The 7181-nt window shown below is 47.8% G+C and overlaps 1 pseudogene; it reads left to right on the top strand.

Moving 5' to 3' along the window:
* Positions 1-934: 934 nt before the first annotated feature.
* LOC136638223 (5S ribosomal RNA) lies at positions 935-1051 on the top strand (annotated as a pseudogene).
* Positions 1052-7181: the final 6130 nt, after the last annotated feature.

The raw sequence follows: 7181 nt of genomic DNA, 5'->3' as shown, positions 1-7181 counted from the left end.
GTGTTTGCATGCAAAAGCAGGGATGCTGAGAGCTGGAACTGGACCCAAGGCAAGGGACCAGACTGACCCCCCCCCCAATGCATTGAGGTGCCCTGAATATGCATTGAAGTGCCCTGAAAGTGGATTAACACAGCCATAGATAGGTGGATTGATACCCAAATTTATTTTGTAATAAACTTGTTTTGTACAGCCTAGTTTTTGTCATGGCCCAGGACCCCCTGGAAGCCTGGGTCCCAGAGATTTTGTCTCCCAGCACCGCCTCCTCAGGTCTGCACAAAAGGTTTTTGACATGGTCATTGCCTCATGAAGTTTGTAATGTGAATGTAAAGCATGGGTGGGTCAGTGTGGCTATTTGCATGACAAATGCCTCTCCTGTGCTTAGTTTTCCCCCATGAACCCTTACCAGATGTTACCATTCATAAAGCAAGACAGACTCAAAGGCAATTTTAAGCCTCCCATGTACAAACACAGACAGTGTTTGACAAACTAAAGTACCATTGCTTCAGTGGTTTGTTAGCTTAATAAAGATGGATTCTTCGCATGAGTACAGTCTTTAAACAGAGTTGCTTCTGGGGTGTTTCTACACCAGCGATAATTATATGGAAGTCATCATCTTGTGAATCTGTACAGCCACCATACTACATTGCAAGTCTGGGAAAACTCCAGTTCATTCAAATGTTTCTGGAATCCTTCCCACAATGCACTTTCACAAAATCTGCCTTATGCCAGCGGTCTCCTGCTGCAACCATTTTGCAGAGCTCCTGGTGTGGCTATTGCCCCACCAGCCTCTTGTTACATTGTGCAGATGGGAAGAGGGCTGCTCATGGGTAGTACCATAGGTTCCTTTTATAACTGCTGAAGTCACTCTGTGCTTGGCAACCTTATTTATGAATGAGCCCTATATTTATGCAATTGACTTCAAGGAACAAGTTGGAATTTCAACTGTTACCCTGCACATGCCCGATCTCGTCTGACCTCGGAAGCTAAGCAGGGTCAGGCCTGGTTAGTACTTGGATGGGAGACCGCCTGGGAATACCGGGTGCTGTAGGCTTATACCATAGTCTTTCGAGACTGAAGGTTGCCAACCAACCAATCCTATGCACACTTATCTGGGAGTAGGTCCCACTGGACACAATGGAACTTTCTTCTCAGTAGGCAAGCACAGGATTGGATTGTTACACCTTTGGGGTGGGGGTTAGCAGTTCAGCTGGTAACCTACAACTTTGCACATTCATTTTATTTATCTTTATTGTACTATTGTGTACAAAAGCAAGCACCTGCTCCTTAAGATAAAAGCTAGCTATAGAGAGCAGCATGTTCTTTCTTCATGCGTTGGTGGTCATGGGACTAGTAGGAGAACATCCCATTCTTTCGCTTCAGTTCATACACAGTAGTAAATGATTCACTAAAACGAGCTGGACCTGGAGTGTCACCAGTGTCATTTTCACAGCAGTGTGATCTGCAGGATTCAGCTGCTGACATCCATGCCATGAAAAGCTTTTCCGATTGGTCTCTGCAGATGAAGCAGTAGTTGAAGACGCAGGAGCAGGCCATACCATTTTTGTTTAGATTAGCTGGCAACCCACTTGTCCAAAGGGCACTTGTCCAAAGACTAGGGCAAAAAGTGCCCATGTTATTAATTGGATATGAAACAGAATGTGAGTTTTTGGGTTACTCTACTTCAGGGGTGCCCAAAACCTGGCCAGGCGGCCACTTGCGGCCCTCAGGGACTCCCAATCCAGCCCGAGGGGAATCCCCAGTCTCCAGTGAGCCTCTGGCCCTCCGCAGACTGGAGCCCACGCTGACCTGACACAACTACTCTCAGTGTGAGGGCAAATGTTTGACCTCTCATGTGAACTGTGGGACAAGGGATCCTTCCACTGCTTGCTGTTTCACATCTGTGATGCAGCAGTGGTAGCGAAGGAAAGGCCGGTCTTGCTTTGTGCAAGGCCTTTTATAGGTCTTGAGCTGTTGCAAGACCTTCATTCATTCATAAAAGTTCCATCTCTGATAGATTCATTTATGTAAATTTATTCAAATTTGAAATATAAATTAATTTTTTTTCCCGGCCCCCAACACAGTGTCAGAGAGATGATGTGGCCCTCCTGCCAAAAAGTTTGGACACCCCTTCTCTACTCTACTAATCATTGTGTGGAGAAGATACACTTACATTTTCTATATATCATGTTGGTTCAGTGATGTTCCTTTGTTGTCATTGTACCTTTTGCCTATCTGCTGCCATGTTGGCTCTTTTTTCCCTCCAGTTGTTTTTCAGCTCAAAAATTGCATTTCCAAAGAGGCTTTTTCAGCTCCTGGAGAAGTGATGAGTAATGCTGTACTCAGTGGTGTCACTAGGGTTTGTGTCACCAGGTACAGGAGGCCAGCATGTCACCCCTATGATGGACCTCCTCCCATGCAGTAGGCAGGGCAAAGCCATGGGCAGTAGGTGTGGTGTTATACCATTGCCCTGCCCATGCTGGTTTTTTGGCTATAACCTTTGATAGAATAGAGGTATTTCAATGTGGTTTGTTTCATTGCATTCTGCATGAAATTATGCATTGATTGATATATAACATGATGGTATTATTCGAAAATTTCAAGATTGGTGTCACACACCCCCATGTGCATCACCCAGTGCGGCCCACACCCCCTAGTGACATCGCTGCCTGTACCTTTCCTACTGCAAGTGAAAAAGCAACACAGAGAGGATGAGTCTGAGCTGGAAAACAATCCGATGTAAATGGGTGAAGCAGGCTGTCTCCGAGTCTTCGCCTGCCCAGACAGATGTTGGTTTAAAATTAAGAGCAGAGGGAAAGCAACAGTATGGAACTTCACATTGCTTTTGTCTGGATGGTGATCAGTGTGTACTGATTGGTTCCAATAAGCATGGGTGTTTCAGAGCAGGTTAAGAGGTCTGGATTCTTAGGGTCAAATTAGATATGTGTGATACGGCTCAATGGAAGTCAGTTTTATTTATAAACAGTGAGCCAGGGTTTGTATGTGCATGTGTGCATGAAATGAGGCAAAATTGTAGTTGCAGAGCTAGCACTTGGTCCCAAGTACCAAAACTGCTTTGATACTTTCCCCGCCTCCATAGTTTTGATCCCAATTGTGTCCCATCATGCAGAAGCATATGATGGGATAAATGACCAGGTGCCAGCATGCCTGTCACTTTGAATTTCAGGTTGACCAGGCCTCCCCTGGGACATCTTGAGACAGAGGCCAGGTCAACCCATGGCTCAGAGCAGCCAAGGGCAGGGTAGTGGGAACAGTCCATCCCAGGTACCAGTGGCACTAGGTGTGCCACTATTCTCATGCGCTGTTTTTAGTGGGGAATAAACTTCCAGTGAAAGCCCATGGATTTTTTTCCCCAGCTAAAAGTTGCACACATTGGCACCCAAAACTGAGCTCAAAAACCTAATCGGGAAAAAGGATTAAAGCCCTGCTACAGTCCACTGAGATTTCACAATGTTCTGCAGGTGCCTCCCCTGCAAAAGTTTTATAAATAAATCTAACCTCCCATCAGCCCTTCTGGGCTTGCGGAATCCCTGTGCCGCTGCAATGCAGGTGGCTCCGCAGTTCTCTGTCCAGCATGTGGCGACTTGTGAAGGAGGATTCGCATCCCAAGCCAAACACTGTGCAGGCCGCTTCCAGGTGCTTGGCAACCCGGAAGTTTGGCGGTGACAAGATGACATCACAGCCGAATGTCAGGCTCCTTTAAACAAAAAGCTTGCCAACCCCTGATTTAGAGTACCTTGGATTGCAGGGGATGGGTTGCATTTCTGAAAACTCATGATAAGGACTGAGCAGAACAAGCATGGAAGCGGCATCCGTCTTTGTAAAATGTCGGAAGAGATGTAAGTACAAGATGGCCGTATTGCAAAGCTCCTGAAATCTTCCCAGGAAACTGCACACCTTGTTTTCCCAGCAGAGCATTCCTGCCATTGCAAATCTTTGGCCATTTGGTGATGGCTTTTTTGCCATTTTAAAAACACAAAGGGGGATTTGTTGCTTTGGTACAGGCCCTCAGTGATCATGATGGTTCCACTGGTTCCTGAAGGCTTACCAGGGATATTTGGCTTTTGACAGCTGAACATTTGACCTTTGGAATTTCTTGTAGTTGATTTTAGCACTCCGCTCTCTGCGCTGAGCCTTTTTGTCCTTGACTACCCCTGGCTTTTCAAGTCACGCAAAGAAAGGTCACCTCTTGAGCTATTTTTGCAAAGGTCTTTTTTTTGCCTCACCCACTGGAAAAAGGACTCAAGACTGTATTTCCTCACAGCAGACAACACCTAGCACTTCCTCTCGTTTAAAAAAATCCCCTGTGTCATAGCCCATTTTTGGCATGTTGTGTCATAGCCCATTTTTGGCAGGAACACGACACAAAAAAGGCCATGTGAGAGAATTCAGCAACTTACATTTAAGAGGCAAGCTCAAGAGGCCTCAGCATGCAAAGGCCATGTGAGAGTTCTCCATTTGTGTGTGTGTTAGAACTGTTCTGCAGTGCAGAACTTCTGTACTGTAGCGAGTCATGGACTCTTCGCTCACAACAGGAGAGGAAACTAAACACTTTCCACATGCGCTGCCTCTGACACATCCTCAGCATCACCTGGCAGGACAAAGTTCCAAACAACACAGTCCTGGAACGTGCTGGAATCCCTAGCATGTATGCACTGCTGAAACAGAGACGTCTGCGTTGGCTCGGTCATGTTGTGAGAATGGATGATGGCCGGATCCCAAAGGATCTCCTCTATGGAGAACTCGTGCAAGGAAAGCAACCTACAGGTAGACCACAGCTGTGATACAAGGGTATCTGCAAGAGGGATCTGAAGGCCTTAGGAGTGGACCTCAACAGGTGGGAAACCCTGGCCTCTGAGCGGCCCGCTTGGAGGCAGGCTGTGCAGCATGGCCTTTCCCAGTTTGAAGAGACACTTGGCCAACAGTCTGAGGCTAAGAGGCAAAGAAGGAAGGCCCATAGCCAGGGAGACAGACCAGGGTCAGACTGCACTTGCTCCCAGTGTGGAAGGGATTGTCACTCCTGAATTGGCCTTTTCAGCCACACTAGATGCTGTTCCAGAACCACCAATCAGAGCACAATACCATAGTCTTTCGAGACTGAAGGTTGCCAACAACAATAGAACTGTTCCCTTGGGTCTACCAGTTTTGGTTTTGCAGTTGAAGCCTCTGTATGTTGGGCCATTATTATTTACTCAGAAGGCTGAACAGTCTTAGGCCCAACTGAGCAAGAGACCAGTGGCATCGCTAGGGTTGGTGTTCCCCCCCCCCATTGACTACATCCACCTCCAGAGGTCTGGGTATGCCCTATCTGCCCAGCCAGTCATCTCCCTCCCTCCCATGGGATAGACCTGACCTCATGGAGAGAGAAAGATGTAGGCCAGGCCAACAAGGAGCCCAGGTCTACTGGGCAGGTAGACTTGGCCTTGGAAAGCCCAGTAGACCTGGGCTCCAGATCTTTTCATTTCAGTCCTCTTGGTGGTGTCTCTGGTGTGATCTCCACTCCCCACACTGCTTAGTAACACCACTGCTAGAGACCACCTGCAGATGTACTTATTTTCTTTCTGCTCCAATCTATGCTATGTACTCTGGGCTTTCAAAGTGCGTTGGAAGCAATAAAGAAGTGAGTTCTTATAAGGGGCTGCTCAGTGTATGTAGTACTGGCCTTACTGGTTTCGTGCTTGCTCCAACTAGCTAACTTCAACTGACTAGTTTTGCTTTAAAATGGTAATGGACTGGAGAATGACATGCACCATCTCATTTTTCTGACAGCCAGAGACTCTGCTGGCATCTGCAAGCTTGGCTCCGTTCACTTCAATTTGCATTGAGTTACAGTGACTGACATGCTGGTTCTAAATCTTTTATCACCACCTGTGTATTTCTGGCAACAAGAGGAACCCTCGAAGCACAAGTTTGAAAACTGGGGCTCTCAACCCAGGCAGGCAGGTTCCCCTCAACAACAGAGGCAAATGAGGCAAACACCTCTAGTGTCCACATTCCAGGGGCATCTGCCTCTCCCAATTGGGCTCCAATGCCAAAACATAGGAAGAGCCCCACTAGATCAGGTGCATCCAGTCTAGCCTCCTGTATCTCACAGTATCCACCAGATGCCTCAAGGAGCATACAAGACAACAAACAACCTGCATCCTGGTGCCCTCCCTTGCATTTGGCATTCTGAGGTAGCCTACTTCTAAAATCAGGAGGTTGCACCTACCCATCATGGCTTGTCAATTGTGATGAACTTTTCCTCCAGAAATCTGTCCAGTCTGTCTCCTTTTGAAAACATCTAGGCCAGATGCCATCACCACATCTTGTGGCAAGCAGTCTCACAGACTAATTACATACTGGGTGAAGAAATACAGGTGCAGCCTATTTATCCACGGAATTTTTATCTTTGGATTTGGCTGAAGGCGAATGGAGTGGGGTATTGAATGTCACACACACCTTTGCCTCCTTTGCCCTGCTGGCTTCTCCATTTCCAGGCAGCCCAAAACACTGCAAAAAGGCTCTGCCTTGCCCAGGCAGGGAAATAGCCCTGGAGCCCTGGAAGAGGTTCCCCTTGCAAAGGAACAGTAACATTCCTGGAGCCCCTGAGCCAGCCGAGGCTGAAGAGGGGAAGGGGGGCAAGAACCTCTGTAGCCAGAACACATCCAGCGAGGTGGAGGTGGAGGTGGAGCTCTCTCTCTCTCGCTCGCTCGCTCTCTCTCACTCACACACACACACACACACACACACACACACACACGAAGGGGCAGCTATCACAAAGCCTTCCCACCAAGCAAAGCATGTGATTTACACTTTCCTGGGAGTAAGCCCCATTGACTGGAATGGGGCTTACTTCCAAGTAGAAAGGCATAGCGCTGGACTCTTAAAACATCAGCATCCCACCTGTGAAAGAAGCCGGCAGCTGGCAACGGGGAGGGTTCAGGAGGAGTAGGCAGGAGGGGGAAGAGAGAGGATTGCTTTAAAAAACCCAGGGAGTATTTGCCGAATCCCCCCCCCCCATGCAGGCTCTAGGGAAGCCTTGGAGAGACAGGTGATGGTGAGCAGAGAGCCAGACTACAAGTTCCAGAATGTTCCGGAGCAGAGGAGTTTCCATAATGGTGGTTGGGAGGATTGCAGGAGTGGCAGCACACAGAGGAGGAAAAGAACCTGCAGCACTGTTG

The sequence above is a fragment of the Tiliqua scincoides genome, chromosome 1 (assembly GCF_035046505.1).
Source record: "Tiliqua scincoides isolate rTilSci1 chromosome 1, rTilSci1.hap2, whole genome shotgun sequence".
Taxonomy (NCBI): Eukaryota; Metazoa; Chordata; class Lepidosauria; order Squamata; family Scincidae; genus Tiliqua; species Tiliqua scincoides.
Note: the sequence above shows the minus strand (reverse complement) of the source record. Positions and strands in the feature narration are given on the sequence as shown.